This window comes from Oncorhynchus mykiss, chromosome 25 (assembly GCF_057628025.1).
Source record: "Oncorhynchus mykiss isolate SJ-2025 chromosome 25, ASM5762802v1, whole genome shotgun sequence".
Taxonomy (NCBI): Eukaryota; Metazoa; Chordata; class Actinopteri; order Salmoniformes; family Salmonidae; genus Oncorhynchus; species Oncorhynchus mykiss.
The window spans coordinates 94179923-94198992 of record NC_143046.1 but is presented as its reverse complement, the minus strand read 5'-3'; the positions used below and the strand labels follow the sequence as shown (position 1 = coordinate 94198992).

General features: G+C 39.3%; 16 non-coding genes across 16 annotated transcripts; all 16 read left to right on the top strand.

The window, feature by feature from the left end:
• The first annotated feature begins 937 nt into the window (after positions 1-937).
• Positions 938-1009, top strand: trnaa-cgc (transfer RNA alanine (anticodon CGC)). Its single transcript has one exon. It is a non-coding gene; the product is annotated as a tRNA-Ala (tRNA).
• Positions 1010-1400: 391 nt separating this feature from the next.
• trnat-ugu (transfer RNA threonine (anticodon UGU)) lies at positions 1401-1472 on the top strand. Its single transcript has one exon. It is a non-coding gene; the product is annotated as a tRNA-Thr (tRNA).
• Positions 1473-2978: 1506 nt separating this feature from the next.
• Positions 2979-3050, top strand: trnaa-cgc (transfer RNA alanine (anticodon CGC)). The gene has a single exon. It is a non-coding gene; the product is annotated as a tRNA-Ala (tRNA).
• A 391-nt stretch (positions 3051-3441) lies between these two features.
• On the top strand, positions 3442-3513 carry trnat-ugu (transfer RNA threonine (anticodon UGU)). The gene has a single exon. It is a non-coding gene; the product is annotated as a tRNA-Thr (tRNA).
• A 3149-nt stretch (positions 3514-6662) lies between these two features.
• Positions 6663-6734, top strand: trnaa-ugc (transfer RNA alanine (anticodon UGC)). Its single transcript has one exon. It is a non-coding gene; the product is annotated as a tRNA-Ala (tRNA).
• Positions 6735-7112: 378 nt separating this feature from the next.
• Positions 7113-7184, top strand: trnat-ugu (transfer RNA threonine (anticodon UGU)). Its single transcript has one exon. It is a non-coding gene; the product is annotated as a tRNA-Thr (tRNA).
• A 1507-nt stretch (positions 7185-8691) lies between these two features.
• Positions 8692-8763, top strand: trnaa-cgc (transfer RNA alanine (anticodon CGC)). Its single transcript has one exon. It is a non-coding gene; the product is annotated as a tRNA-Ala (tRNA).
• A 378-nt stretch (positions 8764-9141) lies between these two features.
• trnat-ugu (transfer RNA threonine (anticodon UGU)) lies at positions 9142-9213 on the top strand. Its single transcript has one exon. It is a non-coding gene; the product is annotated as a tRNA-Thr (tRNA).
• Positions 9214-10718: 1505 nt separating this feature from the next.
• trnaa-cgc (transfer RNA alanine (anticodon CGC)) lies at positions 10719-10790 on the top strand. Its single transcript has one exon. It is a non-coding gene; the product is annotated as a tRNA-Ala (tRNA).
• A 391-nt stretch (positions 10791-11181) lies between these two features.
• trnat-ugu (transfer RNA threonine (anticodon UGU)) lies at positions 11182-11253 on the top strand. The gene has a single exon. It is a non-coding gene; the product is annotated as a tRNA-Thr (tRNA).
• A 1618-nt stretch (positions 11254-12871) lies between these two features.
• trnaa-cgc (transfer RNA alanine (anticodon CGC)) lies at positions 12872-12943 on the top strand. The gene has a single exon. It is a non-coding gene; the product is annotated as a tRNA-Ala (tRNA).
• A 391-nt stretch (positions 12944-13334) lies between these two features.
• Positions 13335-13406, top strand: trnat-ugu (transfer RNA threonine (anticodon UGU)). The gene has a single exon. It is a non-coding gene; the product is annotated as a tRNA-Thr (tRNA).
• Positions 13407-15367: 1961 nt separating this feature from the next.
• trnaa-cgc (transfer RNA alanine (anticodon CGC)) lies at positions 15368-15439 on the top strand. The gene has a single exon. It is a non-coding gene; the product is annotated as a tRNA-Ala (tRNA).
• Positions 15440-15826: 387 nt separating this feature from the next.
• On the top strand, positions 15827-15940 carry trnat-ugu (transfer RNA threonine (anticodon UGU)). The gene is made up of 2 exons: positions 15827-15862; positions 15905-15940. It is a non-coding gene; the product is annotated as a tRNA-Thr (tRNA).
• Positions 15941-17437: 1497 nt separating this feature from the next.
• On the top strand, positions 17438-17509 carry trnaa-cgc (transfer RNA alanine (anticodon CGC)). Its single transcript has one exon. It is a non-coding gene; the product is annotated as a tRNA-Ala (tRNA).
• Positions 17510-17896: 387 nt separating this feature from the next.
• Positions 17897-18010, top strand: trnat-ugu (transfer RNA threonine (anticodon UGU)). The gene is made up of 2 exons: positions 17897-17932; positions 17975-18010. It is a non-coding gene; the product is annotated as a tRNA-Thr (tRNA).
• Positions 18011-19070: the final 1060 nt, after the last annotated feature.

Sequence of the window (19070 nt, the reverse complement as noted above, 5' to 3'; positions counted from 1 at the left end):
ACCATTTCTTTTTTCTAAATGTTAAGGTTAAAAATGTCAAATGTTTTAGGCTCCTAAGTGGACCATAAGGTTAAAAACCAAAACAAATTAAGAAAACTAAACTGAAAAACTAAAAACAAAGAATAAAATAAAAAGGTAATGAAAAACTAAGTAGCTCCGCTCCGCCAGTATGTCTCTTTTGGTTCACTTTTGCCGGTCTCAAGCCAGCCGGGGTAAAGGACGAGGGTTGGAATTGTATCATAAAAAAACAAGGATCGACAGAAGAAAGTTCATTTGTAGTTCCAAACATATTTAGGGAGTTTTTTACTCACTTTTTGTCTCTCCCACAATGTTATTCCTCACTCCTACAGTGTCCTTCACATTTACATGCACATTGCCAATTCTGCAAATTAGGTGATGACATGTTTTAGCAACTTCTAGCGACTTTTAGGACAGCCAATAGCTACTTTCCTTACTGAGGTGTTGGCAACACTGCTGACTTTAAACATCGGCTATCTGAGCAGCTAACTGATCGCTGCAGCTGTACATAGCCCATCTGTAAATAGCCCACCCAATCTACCTACCTCATCCCCATATTGTTTTAATTTACATTCTGCTCTTTGCACACCAGTATTTCTACTTGCACATCATCATTTGCTCATCTATCACTCCAGTGTTCATTTGCTAAATTGTAATTACTTCGCTACTATGGCCTATTTATTGCCCTACCTCCATTTGCACGCACTGTATATAGACTTTCTTTTTTTTCTTCTATTGTGTTATTGACTGTACTCTTTATTATTCCATCTGTAACTCTGTGTTGTTGTTTGTGTTGCGCTGCTTTCCTTTATCTTGGCTAGGTCGCAGTTGTAAATGAAAACTTGTTCTCAACTAGCTTACCTGGTTATATAAAGGTGAAATTTTAAAAAACAAGAAACATTTCTCGTTTTCCCAGAAAGGGGATGTAGCTCAGTGGTAGAGCGCATGCTTCGCATGTATGAGGTCCTGGGTTCAATCCCCAGCTTCTCCATTGAAACCTTTGCAATGGCCCATCTCCTACTTTCCAGAATGTTGAAATTCTCAGCAGGAAACAGAAGTGGTATGGTTGCCAAATTCAATTGCATCATTTTCAAAAACTGAAGTTCATGGGTTCGATGACTGTCCATACTTGTATTAAGAATTGCTGCTATCATTTCATTGTAGATTCAATGGAGTGGTTTATATAAAAAGTACATTGTATTAATATTGCATTTTACCTGCAAATAAAATGGGATGGAAGCTCAGAGGGGGAGTGCATGCTATTTATGCATGAGGTCCTTGGTTCAATCCCAAGGTTCTCCACTGAGTTTATTTGTGTGCCAAATTCACATTACACAACTACTACTTTCCAGAATGTTGATAAATATTTTGCAGCATAGATTGGCATGGTGGCCAAGTGGCAAGGCGTTGGTCTTGTAAACCAAAGATCATGGGTTCAAATCCCATCTGTGCCTTACTGAAAATTAGCTGGTACCATGGAGAGGTTCTTTAACTGGAGGAATTTGAAGAAAAGGCAAGTTGTCTCAATATGGCAACCCTGCTAATATATTGTAAGGGGATGTGTCTCTACGGTAGAGCTAATACTTGAAGTGTATGTGGTCTGAAGTTAATCCACAACTTCTCTGATGAGTATATTTAGTTGTTAAATTAGCATTTGCACAACTCCCACTTTCCAGAATGTTGACATTTTAATAAGGAAATAGATGTGCTAAGTCATCTGTTTTTGTAAACTGAAGCACGTGGGTTCAATCCTTGTTTGACGTTTATGGAAGCTAGCTGATATTATGAAAATGTACTTTCATTAGAACAGTGTAAAGAAAAGGTCAATTGCGTCCAGACTGCAAATTAATCGCACATGCGGGAAGCTGCCGCTGGCTGATTCCGCCCTGGCTTACACAAAAAAAAAAAACACAATTAACCTGATTTAGAGCCAGACTAGTTACCGTAATTTTCTCACATTGCCATTGCCATTTTTTTCTATTGTCTCTTTTTGGTCCATTTAGATTGCTAATGTTGATTGTATACCATTTCTTTTTTCTAAATGTTAAGGTTAAAAATGTCAAATGTTTTAGGCTCCTAAGTGGACCATAAGGTTAAAAACCAAAACAAATTAAGAAAACTAAACTGAAAAACTAAAAACAAAGAATAAAATAAAAAGGTAATGAAAAACTAAGTAGCTCCGCTCCGCCAGTATGTCTCTTTTGGTTCACTTTTGCCGGTCTCAAGCCAGCCGGGGTAAAGGACGAGGGTTGGAATTGTATCATAAAAAAACAAGGATCGACAGAAGAAAGTTCATTTGTAGTTCCAAACATATTTAGGGAGTTTTTTACTCACTTTTTGTCTCTCCCACAATGTTATTCCTCACTCCTACAGTGTCCTTCACATTTACATGCACATTGCCAATTCTGCAAATTAGGTGATGACATGTTTTAGCAACTTCTAGCGACTTTTAGGACAGCCAATAGCTACTTTCCTTACTGAGGTGTTGGCAACACTGCTGACTTTAAACATCGGCTATCTGAGCAGCTAACTGATCGCTGCAGCTGTACATAGCCCATCTGTAAATAGCCCACCCAATCTACCTACCTCATCCCCATATTGTTTTAATTTACATTCTGCTCTTTGCACACCAGTATTTCTACTTGCACATCATCATTTGCTCATCTATCACTCCAGTGTTCATTTGCTAAATTGTAATTACTTCGCTACTATGGCCTATTTATTGCCCTACCTCCATTTGCACGCACTGTATATAGACTTTCTTTTTTTTCTTCTATTGTGTTATTGACTGTACTCTTTATTATTCCATCTGTAACTCTGTGTTGTTGTTTGTGTTGCGCTGCTTTCCTTTATCTTGGCTAGGTCGCAGTTGTAAATGAAAACTTGTTCTCAACTAGCTTACCTGGTTATATAAAGGTGAAATTTTAAAAAACAAGAAACATTTCTCGTTTTCCCAGAAAGGGGATGTAGCTCAGTGGTAGAGCGCATGCTTCGCATGTATGAGGTCCTGGGTTCAATCCCCAGCTTCTCCATTGAAACCTTTGCAATGGCCCATCTCCTACTTTCCAGAATGTTGAAATTCTCAGCAGGAAACAGAAGTGGTATGGTTGCCAAATTCAATTGCATCATTTTCAAAAACTGAAGTTCATGGGTTCGATGACTGTCCATACTTGTATTAAGAATTGCTGCTATCATTTCATTGTAGATTCAATGGAGTGGTGTATATAAAAAGTACATTGTATTAATATTGCATTTTACCTGCGAATAACATGGGATGGAAGCTCAGAGGGGGAGTGCATGCTATTTATGCATGAGGTCCTTGGTTCAATCCCAAGGTTCTTCACTGAGTTTATTTGTGTGCCAAATTCACATTACACAACTACTACTTTCCAGAATGTTGATAAATATTTTGCAGTGTAGATTGGCATGGTGGCCAAGTGGCAAGGCGTCGGTCTTGTAAACCGAAGATCATGGGTTCAAATCCCATCTGTGCCTTGCTGAAAATTAGTTGGTACCATGGAGAGGTTCTTTAACTGGAGGAATTTGAAGAAAAGGCAAGTTGTCTCAATATGGCAACCCTGCTAATTTATTGTAAGGGGATGTGTCTCTACGGTAGAGCTAATACTTGAAGTGTATGCGGTCTGAAGTTAATCCACAACTTCTCTGATGAGTATATTTAGTTGTTAAATTAGCATTTGCACAACTCCCACTTTCCAGAATGTTGACATTTTAATAAGGAAATAGATTCTGAAACTATCCGCCACCATTGTCGCAACCCCTATTACCAGCCTGTTCAACCTCTCTTTCATATCGTCTGAGATCCCCAAGGATTGGAAAGCTGCCGCAGTTATCCCCCTCTTCAAAGGGGGAGACACCCTGGACCCAAACTGTTACAGACCTATATCCATCCTGCCCTGCCTATCTAAGGTCTTCGAAAGCCAAGTCAACAAACAGGTCACTGACCATCTTGAATCCCACTGTACCTTCTCCGCTGTGCAATCTGGTTTCCGAGCCGGTCACGGGTGCACCTCAGCCACACTCAAGGTACTAAACGATATCATAACCGCCATTGATAAAAGACAGTACTGTGCAGCCGTCTTCATCGACCTTGCCAAGGCTTTCGACTCTGTCAATCACCATATTCTTATCGGCAGACTCAGTAGCCTCGGTTTTTCGGATGACTGCCTTGCCTGGTTCACCAATTACTTTGCAGACAGAGTTCAGTGTGTCAAATCGGAGGGCATGCTGTCCGGTCCTCTGGCAGTCTCTATGGGGGTGCCACAGGGTTCAATTCTCGGGCCGACTCTTTTCTCTGTATACATCAATGATGTTGCTCTTGCTGCGGGCGATTCCCTGATCCACCTCTACGCAGACGACACCATTTTATATACTTTCGGCCCGTCATTGGACACTGTGCTATCTAACCTCCAAACAAGCTTCAATGCCATACAACACTCCTTCCGTGGCCTCCGACTGCTCTTAAACGCTAGTAAAACCAAATGCATGCTTTTCAACCGATCGCTGCCTGCACCCGCATCCCCGCCTAGCATCACCACCCTGGATGGTTCCGACCTAGAATATGTGGACATCTATAAGTACCTAGGTGTCTGGCTAGACTGCAAACTCTCCTTCCAGACTCATATCAAACATCTCCAATCGAAAATCAAATCAAGAGTCGGCTTTCTATTCCGCAACAAAGCCTCCTTCACTCACGCCGCCAAGCTTACCCTAGTAAAACTGACTATCCTACCGATCCTCGACTTCGGCGATGTCATCTACAAAATGGCTTCCAACACTCTACTCAGCAAACTGGATGCAGTCTATCACAGTGCCATCCGTTTTGTCACTAAAGCACCTTATACCACCCACCACTGCGACTTGTATGCTCTAGTCGGCTGGCCCTCGCTACATATTCGTCGCCAGACCCACTGGCTCCAGGTCATCTACAAGTCCATGCTAGGTAAAGCTCCGCCTTATCTCAGCTCACTGGTCACGATGGCAACACCCACCCGTAGCACGCGCTCCAGCAGGTGTATCTCACTGATCATCCCTAAAGCCAACACCTCATTTGGCCGCCTTTCGTTCCAGTACTCTGCTGCCTGTGACTGGAACGAATTGCAAAAATCGCTGAAGTTGGAGACTTTTATCTCCCTCACCAACTTCAAACATCAGCTATCTGAGCAGCTAACCGATCGCTGCAGCTGTACATAGTCTATTGGTAAATAGCCCACCCATTTTCACCTACCTCATCCCATACTGTTTTTATTTATTTATTTTTCTGCTCTTTTGCACACCAATATCTCTACCTGTACATGACCATCTGATCATTTATCACTCCAGTGTTAATCTGCAAAATTGTAATTATTCGCCTACCTCATGCCTTTTGCACACATTGTATATAGACCCCCCCTTTGTTTTCTACTGTGTTATTGACTTGTTAATTGTTTACTCCATGTGTAACTCTGTGTTGTCTGCTCATACTGCTATGCTTTATCTTGGCCAGGTCGCAGTTGCAAATGAGAACTTGTTCTCAACTAGCCTACCTGGTTAAATAAAGGTGAAATAAAAATAAAATAAATGTGCTAAGTCATCTGTTTTTGTAAACTGAAGCACGTGGGTTCAATCCTTGTTTGACGTTTATGGAAGCTAGCTGATATTATGAAAATGTACTTTCATTAGAACAGTGTAAAGAAAAGGTCAATTGCGTCCAGACTGCAAATGAATCGCACATGCGGGAAGCTGCCGCTGGCTGATCCCGCCCTGGCTTACACAAAAAAAAACACACAATTAACCTGATTTAGAGCCAGACTAGAAAAACTAAAAACAAAGAATAAAATAAAAAGGTCATGAAAAACTAAGTAGCTCCGCTCCGCCAGTATGTCTCTTTTGGTTCACTTTTGCCGGTCTCAAGCCAGCCGGGTAAAGGACGAGGGTTGGAATTGTATCATAAAAAAACAAGGATCGACAGAAGAAAGTTCATTTGTAGTTCCAAACATATTTAGGGAGTTTTTTACTCACTTTTTGTCTCTCCCACAATGTTATTCCTCACTCCTACAGTGTCCTTCACATTTACATGCACATTGCCAATTCTGCAAATTAGGTGATGACATGTTTTAGCAACTTCTAGCGACTTTTAGGACAGCCAATAGCTACTTTCCTTACTGAGGTGTTGGCAACACTGCTGACTTTAAACATCGGCTATCTGAGCAGCTAACTGATCGCTGCAGCTGTACATAGCCCATCTGTAAATAGCCCACCCAATCTACCTACCTCATCCCCATATTGTTTTAATTTACATTCTGCTCTTTGCACACCAGTATTTCTACTTGCACATCATCATTTGCTCATCTATCACTCCAGTGTTCATTTGCTAAATTGTAATTACTTCGCTACTATGGCCTATTTATTGCCCTACCTCCATTTGCACGCACTGTATATAGACTTTCTTTTTTTTCTTCTATTGTGTTATTGACTGTACTCTTTATTATTCCATCTGTAACTCTGTGTTGTTGTTTGTGTTGCGCTGCTTTCCTTTATCTTGGCTAGGTCGCAGTTGTAAATGAAAACTTGTTCTCAACTAGCTTACCTGGTTATATAAAGGTGAAATTTAAAAAAACAAGAAACATTTCTCTTTTTCCCAGAAAGGGGATGTAGCTCAGTGGTAGAGCGCATGCTTTGCATGTATGAGGTCCTGGGTTCAATCCCCAGCTTCTCCATTGAAACCTTTGCAATGGCCCATCTCCTACTTTCCAGAATGTTGAAATTCTCAGCAGGAAACAGAAGTGGTATGATTGCATCATTTTCAAAAACTGAAGTTCATGGGTTCGATGACTGTCCATACTTGTATTAAGAATGGCTGCTATCATTTCATTGTAGATTCAATGGAGTGGTGTATATAAAAAGTACATTGTATTAATATTGCATTTTATCTGCAAATAAAATGGGATGGAAGCTAAGAGGGGGAGTGCATGCTATTTATGCATGAGGTCCTTGGTTCAATCCCAAGGTTCTCCACTGAGTTTATTTGTGTGCCAAATTCACATTACACAACTACTACTTTCCAGAATGTTGATAAATATTTTGCAGCGTGGATTGGCATGGTGGCCAAGTGGCAAGGCGTCGGTCTTGTAAACCGAAGATCATGGGTTCAAATCCCATCTGTGCCTTGCTGAAAATTAGCTGGTACCATGGAGAGGTTCTTTAACTGGAGGAATTTGAAGAAAAGGCAAGTTGTCTCAATATGGCAACCCTGCTAATATATTGTAAGGGGATGTGTCTCTACGGTAGAGCTAATACTTGAAGTGTATGTGGTCTGAAGTTAATCCACAACTTCTCTGATGAGTATATTTAGTTGTTAAATTAGCATTTGCACAACTCCCACTTTCCAGAATGTTGACATTTTAATAAGGAAATAGATGTGCTAAGTCATCTGTTTTTGTAAACTGAAGCACGTGGGTTCAATCCTTGTTTGACGTTTATGGAAGCTAGCTGATATTATGAAAATGTACTTTCATTAGAACAGTGTAAGGAAAAGGTCAATTGCGTCCAGACTGCAAATGAATCGCACATGCGGGAAGCTGCCGCTGGCTGATCCCGCCCTGGCTTACACAAAAAAAAAAAACACACAATTAACCTGATTTAGAGCCAGACTAGTTACCGTAATTTTCTCACATTGCCATTGCCATTTTTTTCTATTGTCTCTTTTTGGTCCATTTAGATTGCTAATGTCGATTGTATACCATTTCTTTTTTCTAAATGTTAAGGTTAAAAATGTCAAATGTTTTAGGCTCCTAAGTGGACCATAAGGTTAAAAACCAAAACAAATTAAGAAAACTAAACTGAAAAACTAAAAACAAAGAATAAAATAAAAAGGTCATGAAAAACTAAGTAGCTCCGCTCCGCCAGTATGTCTCTTTTGGTTCACTTTTGCCGGTCTCAAGCCAGCCGGGTAAAGGACGAGGGTTGGAATTGTATCATAAAAAAACAAGGATCGACAGAAGAAAGTTCATTTGTAGTTCCAAACATATTTAGGGAGTTTTTTACTCACTTTTTGTCTCTCCCACAATGTTATTCCTCACTCCTACAGTGTCCTTCACATTTACATGCACATTGCCAATTCTGCAAATTAGGTGATGACATGTTTTAGCAACTTCTAGCGACTTTTAGGACAGCCAATAGCTACTTTCCTTACTGAGGTGTTGGCAACACTGCTGACTTTAAACATCGGCTATCTGAGCAGCTAACTGATCGCTGCAGCTGTACATAGCCCATCTGTAAATAGCCCACCCAATCTACCTACCTCATCCCCATATTGTTTTAATTTACATTCTGCTCTTTGCACACCAGTATTTCTACTTGCACATCATCATTTGCTCATCTATCACTCCAGTGTTCATTTGCTAAATTGTAATTACTTCGCTACTATGGCCTATTTATTGCCTTACCTCCATTTGCACGCACTGTATATAGACTTTCTTTTTTTTCTTCTATTGTGTTATTGACTGTACTCTTTATTATTCCATCTGTAACTCTGTGTTGTTGTTTGTGTTGCGCTGCTTTCCTTTATCTTGGCTAGGTCGCAGTTGTAAATGAAAACTTGTTCTCAACTAGCTTACATGGTTATATAAAGGTGAAATTTAAAAAAACAAGAAACATTTCTCGTTTTCCCAGAAAGGGGATGTAGCTCAGTGGTAGAGCGCATGCTTCGCATGTATGAGGTCCTGGGTTCAATCCCCAGCTTCTCCATTGAAACCTTTGCAATGGCCCATCTCCTACTTTCCAGAATGTTGAAATTCTCAGCAGGAAACAGAAGTGGTATGATTGCATCATTTTCAAAAACTGAAGTTCATGGGTTCGATGACTGTCCATACTTGTATTAAGAATGGCTGCTATCATTTCATTGTAGATTCAATGGAGTGGTGTATATAAAAAGTACATTGTATTAATATTGCATTTTATCTGCAAATAAAATGGGATGGAAGCTAAGAGGGGGAGTGCATGCTATTTATGCATGAGGTCCTTGGTTCAATCCCAAGGTTCTCCACTGAGTTTATTTGTGTGCCAAATTCACATTACACAACTACTACTTTCCAGAATGTTGATAAATATTTTGCAGCGTGGATTGGCATGGTGGCCAAGTGGCAAGGCGTCGGTCTTGTAAACCGAAGATCATGGGTTCAAATCCCATCTGTGCCTTGCTGAAAATTAGCTGGTACCATGGAGAGGTTCTTTAACTGGAGGAATTTGAAGAAAAGACAAGTTGTCTCAATATGGCAACCCTGCTAATATATTGTAAGGGGATGTGTCTCTACGGTAGAGCTAATACTTGAAGTGTATGTGGTCTGAAGTTAATCCACAACTTCTCTGATGAGTATATTTAGTTGTTAAATTAGCATTTGCACAACTCCCACTTTCCAGAATGTTGACATTTTAATAAGGAAATAGATGTGCTAAGTCATCTGTTTTTGTAAACTGAAGCACGTGGGTTCAATCCTTGTTTGACGTTTATGGAAGCTAGCTGATATTATGAAAATGTACTTTCATTAGAACAGTGTAAGGAAAAGGTCAATTGCGTCCAGACTGCAAATGAATCGCGCATGCGGGAAGCTGCCGCTGGCTGATCCCGCCCTGGCTTACACAAAAAAAAACAACACAATTAACCTGATTTAGAGCCAGACTAGTTACCGTAATTTTCTCACATTGCCATTGCCATTTTTTTCTATTGTCTCTTTTTGGTCCATTTAGATTGCTAATGTCGATTGTATACCATTTCTTTTTTCTAAATGTTAAGGTTAAAAATGTCAAATGTTTTAGGCTCCTAAGTGGACCATAAGGTTAAAAACCAAAACAAATTAAGAAAACTAAACTGAAAAACTAAAAACAAAGAATAAAATAAAAAGGTCATGAAAAACTAAGTAGCTCCGCTCCGCCAGTATGTCTCTTTTGGTTCACTTTTGCCGGTCTCAAGCCAGCCGGGTAAAGGACGAGGGTTGGAATTGTATCATAAAAAAACAAGGATCGACAGAAGAAAGTTCATTTGTAGTTCCAAACATATTTAGGGAGTTTTTTACTCACTTTTTGTCTCTCCCACAATGTTATTCCTCACTCCTACAGTGTCCTTCACATTTACATGCACATTGCCAATTCTGCAAATTAGGTGATGACATGTTTTAGCAACTTCTAGCGACTTTTAGGACAGCCAATAGCTACTTTCCTTACTGAGGTGTTGGCAACACTGCTGACTTTAAACATCGGCTATCTGAGCAGCTAACTGATCGCTGCAGCTGTACATAGCCCATCTGTAAATAGCCCACCCAATCTACCTACCTCATCCCCATATTGTTTTAATTTACATTCTGCTCTTTGCACACCAGTATTTCTACTTGCACATCATCATTTGCTCATCTATCACTCCAGTGTTCATTTGCTAAATTGTAATTACTTCGCTACTATGGCCTATTTATTGCCTTACCTCCATTTGCACGCACTGTATATAGACTTTCTTTTTTTTCTTCTATTGTGTTATTGACTGTACTCTTTATTATTCCATCTGTAACTCTGTGTTGTTGTTTGTGTTGCGCTGCTTTCCTTTATCTTGGCTAGGTCGCAGTTGTAAATGAAAACTTGTTCTCAACTAGCTTACCTGGTTATATAAAGGTGAAATTTAAAAAAACAAGAAACATTTCTCGTTTTCCCAGAAAGGGGATGTAGCTCAGTGGTAGAGCGCATGCTTCGCATGTATGAGGTCCTGGGTTCAATCCCCAGCTTCTCCATTGAAACCTTTGCAATGGCCCATCTCCTACTTTCCAGAATGTTGAAATTCTCAGCAGGAAACAGAAGTGGTATGGTTGCCAAATTCAATTGCATCATTTTCAAAAACTGAAGTTCATGGGTTCGATGACTGTCCATACTTGTATTAAGAATTGCTGCTATCATTTCATTGTAGATTCAATGGAGTGGTGTATATAAAAAGTACATTGTATTAATATTGCATTTTACCTGCGAATAACATGGGATGGAAGCTCAGAGGGGGAGTGCATGCTATTTATGCATGAGGTCCTTGGTTCAATCCCAAGGTTCTCCACTGAGTTTATTTGTGTGCCAAATTCACATTACACAACTACTACTTTCCAGAATGTTGATAAATATTTTGCAGTGTAGATTGGCATGGTGGCCAAGTGGCAAGGCGTCGGTCTTGTAAACCGAAGATCATGGGTTCAAATCCCATCTGTGCCTTGCTGAAAATTAGTTGGTACCATGGAGAGGTTCTTTAACTGGAGGAATTTGAAGAAAAGGCAAGTTGTCTCAATATGGCAACCCTGCTAATTTATTGTAAGGGGATGTGTCTCTACGGTAGAGCTAATACTTGAAGTGTATGCGGTCTGAAGTTAATCCACAACTTCTCTGATGAGTATATTTAGTTGTTAAATTAGCATTTGCACAACTCCCACTTTCCAGAATGTTGACATTTTAATAAGGAAATAGATGTGCTAAGTCATCTGTTTTTGTAAACTGAAGCACGTGGGTTCAATCCTTGTTTGACGTTTATGGAAGCTAGCTGATATTATGAAAATGTACTTTCATTAGAACAGTGTAAAGAAAAGGTCAATTGCGTCCAGACTGCAAATGAATCGCACATGCGGGAAGCTGCCGCTGGCTGATCCCGCCCTGGCTTACACAAAAAAAAAAAACACAATTAACCTGATTTAGAGCCAGACTAGTTACCGTAATTTTCTCACATTGCCATTGCCATTTTTTTCTATTGTCTCTTTTTGGTCCATTTAGATTGCTAATGTCGATTGTATACCATTTCTTTTTTCTAAATGTTAAGGTTAAAAATGTCAAATGTTTTAGGCTCCTAAGTGGACCATAAGGTTAAAAACCAAAACAAATTAAGAAAACTAAACTGAAAAACTAAAAACAAAGAATAAAATAAAAAGGTCATGAAAAACTAAGTAGCTCCGCTCCGCCAGTATGTCTCTTTTGGTTCACTTTTGCCGGTCTCAAGCCAGCCGGGTAAAGGACGAGGGTTGGAATTGTATCATAAAAAAACAAGGATCGACAGAAGAAAGTTCATTTGTAGTTCCAAACATATTTAGGGAGTTTTTTACTCACTTTTTGTCTCTCCCACAATGTTATTCCTCACTCCTACAGTGTCCTTCACATTTACATGCACATTGCCAATTCTGCAAATTAGGTGATGACATGTTTTAGCAACTTCTAGCGACTTTTAGGACAGCCAATAGCTACTTTCCTTACTGAGGTGTTGGCAACACTGCTGACTTTAAACATCGGCTATCTGAGCAGCTAACTGATCGCTGCAGCTGTACATAGCCCATCTGTAAATAGCCCACCCAATCTACCTACCTCATCCCCATATTGTTTTAATTTACATTCTGCTCTTTGCACACCAGTATTTCTACTTGCACATCATCATTTGCTCATCTATCACTCCAGTGTTCATTTGCTAAATTGTAATTACTTCGCTACTATGGCCTATTTATTGCCTTACCTCCATTTGCACGCACTGTATATAGACTTTCTTTTTTTTCTTCTATTGTGTTATTGACTGTACTCTTTATTATTCCATCTGTAACTCTGTGTTGTTGTTTGTGTTGCGCTGCTTTCCTTTATCTTTATCTGTATATAGACTTTCTTTTTTTTCTTCTATTGTGTTATTGACTGTACTCTTTATTATTCCATCTGTAACTCTGTGTTGTTGTTTGTGTTGCGCTGCTTTCCTTTATCTTGGCTAGGTCGCAGTTGTAAATGAAAACTTGTTCTCAACTAGCTTACCTGGTTATATAAAGGTGAAATTTAAAAAAACAAGAAACATTTCTCTTTTTCCCAGAAAGGGGATGTAGCTCAGCGGTAGAGCGCATGCTTCGCATGTATGAGGTCCTGGGTTCAATCCCCAGCTTCTCCATTGAAACCTTTGCAATGGCCCATCTCCTACTTTCCAGAATGTTGAAATTATCAGCAGGAAACAGAAGTGGTATGGTTGCCAAATTCAATTGCATCATTTTCAAAAACTGAAGTTCATGGGTTCGATGACTGTCCATACTTGTATTAAGAATTGCTGCTATCATTTCATTGTAGATTCAATGGAGTGGTGTGTATAAAAAGTACATTGTATTAATATTGCATTTTACCTGCGAATAACATGGGATGGAAGCTCAGAGGGGGAGTGCATGCTATTTATGCATGAGGTCCTTGGTTCAATCCCAAGGTTCTCCACTGAGTTTATTTGTGTGCCAAATTCACATTACACAACTACTACTTTCCAGAATGTTGATAAATATTTTGCAGTGTAGATTGGCATGGTGGCCAAGTGGCAAGGCGTCGGTCTTGTAAACCGAAGATCATGGGTTCAAATCCCATCTGTGCCTTGCTGAAAATTAGTTGGTACCATGGAGAGGTTCTTTAACTGGAGGAATTTGAAGAAAAGGCAAGTTGTCTCAATATGGCAACCCTGCTAATTTATTGTAAGGGGATGTGTCTCTACGGTAGAGCTAATACTTGAAGTGTATGCGGTCTGAAGTTAATCCACAACTTCTCTGATGAGTATATTTAGTTGTTAAATTAGCATTTGCACAACTCCCACTTTCCAGAATGTTGACATTTTAATAAGGAAATAGATGTGCTAAGTCATCTGTTTTTGTAAACTGAAGCACGTGGGTTCAATCCTTGTTTGACGTTTATGGAAGCTAGCTGATATTATGAAAATGTACTTTCATTAGAACAGTGTAAAGAAAAGGTCAATTGCATCCAGACTGCAAATGAATCGCACATGCGGGAAGCTGCCGCTGGCTGATCCCGCCCTGGCTTACACAAAAAAAAACACACAATTAACCTGATTTAGAGCCAGACTAGAAAAACTAAAAACAAAGAATAAAATAAAAAGGTCATGAAAAACTAAGTAGCTCCGCTCCGCCAGTATGTCTCTTTTGGTTCACTTTTGCCGGTCTCAAGCCAGCCGGGTAAAGGACGAGGGTTGGAATTGTATCATAAAAAAACAAGGATCGACAGAAGAAAGTTCATTTGTAGTTCCAAACATATTTAGGGAGTTTTTTACTCACTTTTTGTCTCTCCCACAATGTTATTCCTCACTCCTACAGTGTCCTTCACATTTACATGCACATTGCCAATTCTGCAAATTAGGTGATGACATGTTTTAGCAACTTCTAGCGACTTTTAGGACAGCCAATAGCTACTTTCCTTACTGAGGTGTTGGCAACACTGCTGACTTTAAACATCGGCTATCTGAGCAGCTAACTGATCGCTGCAGCTGTACATAGCCCATCTGTAAATAGCCCACCCAATCTACCTACCTCATCCCCATATTGTTTTAATTTACATTCTGCTCTTTGCACACCAGTATTTCTACTTGCACATCATCATTTGCTCATCTATCACTCCAGTGTTCATTTGCTAAATTGTAATTACTTCGCTACTATGGCCTATTTATTGCCTTACCTCCATTTGCACGCACTGTATATAGACTTTCTTTTTTTTCTTCTATTGTGTTATTGACTGTACTCTTTATTATTCCATCTGTAACTCTGTGTTGTTGTTTGTGTTGCGCTGCTTTCCTTTATCTTTATCTGTATATAGACTTTCTTTTTTTTCTTCTATTGTGTTATTGACTGTACTCTTTATTATTCCATCTGTAACTCTGTGTTGTTGTTTGTGTTGCGCTGCTTTCCTTTATCTTGGCTAGGTCGCAGTTGTAAATGAAAACTTGTTCTCAACTAGCTTACCATTTACATGCACATTTACATGCACATTGCCAATTCTGCAAATTAGGTGATGACATGTTTTAGCAACTTCTAGCGACTTTTAGGACAGCCAATAGCTACTTTCCTTACTGAGGTGTTGGCAACACTGCTGACTTTAAACATCGGCTATCTGAGCAGCTAACTGATCGCTGCAGCTGTACATAGCCCATCTGTAAATAGCCCACCCAATCTACCTACCTCATCCCCATATTGTTTTAATTTACATTCTGCTCTTTGCACACCAGTATTTCTACTTGCACATCATCATTTGCTCATCTATCACTCCAGTGTTCATTTGCTAAATTGTAATTACTTCGCTACTATGGCCTATTTATTGCCCTACCTCCATTTGCACGCACTGTATATAGACTTTCTTTTTTTTCTTCTATTGTGTTATTGACTGTAGTCTTTATTATTCCATCTGTAACTCTGTGTTGTTGTTTGTGTTGCGCTGCTTTCCTTTATCTTGGCTAGGTCGCAGTTGTAAATGAAAACTTGTTCTCAACTATCTTACCTGGTTATATAAAGGTGAAATAAAAAAAAACAAGAAACATTTCTCTTTTTCCCAGAAAGGGGATGTAGCTCAGCGGTAGAGCGCATGCTTCGCATGTATGAGGTCCTGGGTTCAATCCCCAGCTTCTCCATTGAAACCTTTGCAATGGCCCATCTCCTACTTTCCAGAATGTTGAAATTCTCAGCAGGAAACAGAAGTGGTATGGTTGCCAACTTCAATTGCATCATTTTCAAAAACTGAAGTTCATGGGTTCGATGACTGTCCATACTTGTATTAAGAATTGCTGCTATCATTTCATTATAGATTCAATGGAGTGGTGTATATAAAAAGTACATTGTATTAATATTGCATTTTACCTGCAAATAAAATGGGTTGGAAGCTCAGAGGGGGAGTGCATGCTATTTATGCATGAGGTCCTTGGTTCCCAAGGTTCTCCACTGAGTTTATTTGTGTGCCAAATTCACATTGCACAACTACTACTTTCCAGAATGTTGATAAATATTTTGCAGCGTAGATTGGCATGGTGGCCAAGTGGCAAGGCGTCGGTCTTGTAAACCGAAGATCATGGGTTCAAATCCCATCTGTCGGTCTTGTAAACCGAAGATCATGGGTTCAAATCCCATCTGTGCCTTACTGAAAATTAGCTGGTACCAGTTCTTTAACTGGAGGAATTTGAAGAAAAGGCAAGTTGTCTCAATATGGCAACCCTGCTAATATATTGTAAGGGGATGTGTCTCTACGGTAGAGCTAATACTTGAAGTGTATGTGGTCTGAAGTTAATCCACAACTTCTCTGATGAGTATATTTAGTTGTTAAATTAGCATTTGCACAACTCCCACTTTCCAGAATGTTGACATTTTAATAAGGAAATAGATGTGCTAAGTCATCTGTTTTTGTAAACTGAAGCACGTGGGTTCAATCCTTGTTTGACGTTTATGGAAGCTAGCTGATATTATGAAAATGTACTTTCATTAGAACAGTGTAAAGAAAAGGTCAATTGCGTCCAGACTGCAAAATGAATCGCACATGCGGGAAGCTGCCGCTGGCTGATCCTGCCCTGGCTTACACAAAAAAAAAACACAATTAACCTGATTTAGAGCCAGACTAGTTACCGTAATTTTCTCACATTGCCATTGCCATTTTTTTCTATTGTCTCTTTTTGGTCCATTTAGATTGCTAATGTCGATTGTATACCATTTCTTTTTTCTAAATGTTAAGGTTAAAAATGTCAAATGTTTTAGGCTCCTAAGTGGACCATAAGGTTAAAAACCAAAACAAATTAAGAAAACTAAACTGAAAAACTAAAAACAAAGAATAAAATAAAAAGGTCATGAAAAACTAAGTAGCTCCGCTCCGCCAGTATGTCTCTTTTGGTTCACTTTTGCCGGTCTCAAGCCAGCCGGGTAAAGGACGAGGGTTGGAATTGTATCATAAAAAAACAAGGATCGACAGAAGAAAGTTCATTTGTAGTTCCAAACATATTTAGGGAGTTTTTTACTCACTTTTTGTCTCTCCCACAATGTTATTCCTCACTCCTACAGTGTCCTTCACATTTACATGCACATTGCCAATTCTGCAAATTAGGTGATGACATGTTTTAGCAACTTCTAGCGACTTTTAGGACAGCCAATAGCTACTTTCCTTACTGAGGTGTTGGCAACACTGCTGACTTTAAACATCGGCTATCTGAGCAGCTAACTGATCGCTGCAGCTGTACATAGCCCATCTGTAAATAGCCCACCCAATCTACCTACCTCATCCCCATATTGTTTTAATTTACATTCTGCTCTTTGCACACCAGTATTTCTACTTGCACATCATCATTTGCTCATCTATCACTCCAGTGTTCATTTGCTAAATTGTAATTACTTCGCTACTATGGCCTATTTATTGCCCTACCTCCATTTGCACGCACTGTATATAGACTTTCTTTTTTTTCTTCTATTGTGTTATTGACTGTAGTCTTTATTATTCCATCTGTAACTCTGTGTTGTTGTTTGTGTTGCGCTGCTTTCCTTTATCTTGGCTAGGTCGCAGTTGTAAATGAAAACTTGTTCTCAACTAGCTTACCTGGTTATATAAAGGTGAAATTAAAAAAAACAAGAAACATTTCTCTTTTTCCCAGAAAGGGGATGTAGCTCAGCGGTAGAGCGCATGCTTCGCATGTATGAGGTCCTGGGTTCAATCCCCAGCTTCTCCATTGAAACCTTTGCAATGGCCCATCTCCTACTTTCCAGAATGTTGAAATTCTCAGCAGGAAACAGAAGTGGTATGGTTGCCAACTTCAATTGCATCATTTTCAAAAACTGAAGTTCATGGGTTCGATGACTGTCCATACTTGTATTAAGAATTGCTGCTATCATTTCATTATAGATTCAATGGAGTGGTGTATATAAAAAGTACATTGTATTAATATTGCATTTTACCTGCAAATAAAATGGGTTGGAAGCTCAGAGGGGGAGTGCATGCTATTTATGCATGAGGTCCTTGGTTCCCAAGGTTCTCCACTGAGTTTATTTGTGTGCCAAATTCACATTGCACAACTACTACTTTCCAGAATGTTGATAAATATTTTGCAGTGTAGATTGGCATGGTGGCCAAGTGGCAAGGCGTCGGTCTTGTAAACCGAAGATCATGGGTTCAAATCCCATCTGTCGGTCTTGTAAACCGAAGATCATGGGTTCAAATCCCATCTGTGCCTTACTGAAAATTAGCTGGTACCAGTTCTTTAACTGGAGGAATTTGAAGAAAAGGCAAGTTGTCTCAATATGGCAACCCTGCTAATATATTGTAAGGGGATGTGTCTCTACGGTAGAGCTAATACTTGAAGTGTATGTGGTCTGAAGTTAATCCACAACTTCTCTGATGAGTATATTTAGTTGTTAAATTAGCATTTGCACAACTCCCACTTTCCAGAATGTTGACATTTTAATAAGGAAATAGATGTGCTAAGTCATCTGTTTTTGTAAACTGAAGCACGTGGGTTCAATCCTTGTTTGACGTTTATGGAAGCTAGCTGATATTATGAAAATGTACTTTCATTAGAACAGTGTAAAGAAAAGGTCAATTGCGTCCAGACTGCAAAATGAATCGCACATGCGGGAAGCTGCCGCTGGCTGATCCTGCCCTGGCTTACACAAAAAAAAAAACACAATTAACCTGATTTAGAGCCAGACTAGTTACCGTAATTTTCTCACATTGCCATTGCCATTTTTTTCTATTGTCTCTTTTTGGTCCATTTAGATTGCTAATGTCGATTGTATACCATTTCTTTTTTCTAAATGTTAAGGTTAAAAATGTCAAATGTTTTAGGCTCCTAAGTGGACCATAAGGTTAAAAACCAAAACAAATTAAGAAAACTAAACTGAAAAACTAAAAACAAAGAATAAAATAAAAAGGTCATGAAAAACTAAGTAGCTCCGCTCCGCCAGTATGTCTCTTTTGGTTCACTTTTGCCGGTCTCAAGCCAGCCGGGTAAAGGACGAGGGTTGGAATTGTATCATAAAAAAACAAGGATCGACAGAAGAAAGTTCATTTGTAGTTCCAAACATATTTAGGGAGTTTTTTACTCACTTTTTGTCTCTCCCACAATGTTATTCCTCACTCCTACAGTGTCCTTCACATTTACATGCACATTGCCAATTCTGCAAATTAGGTGATGACATGTTTTAGCAACTTCTAGCGACTTTTAGGACAGCCAATAGCTACTTTCCTTACTGAGGTGTTGGCAACACTGCTGACTTTAAACATCGGCTATCTGA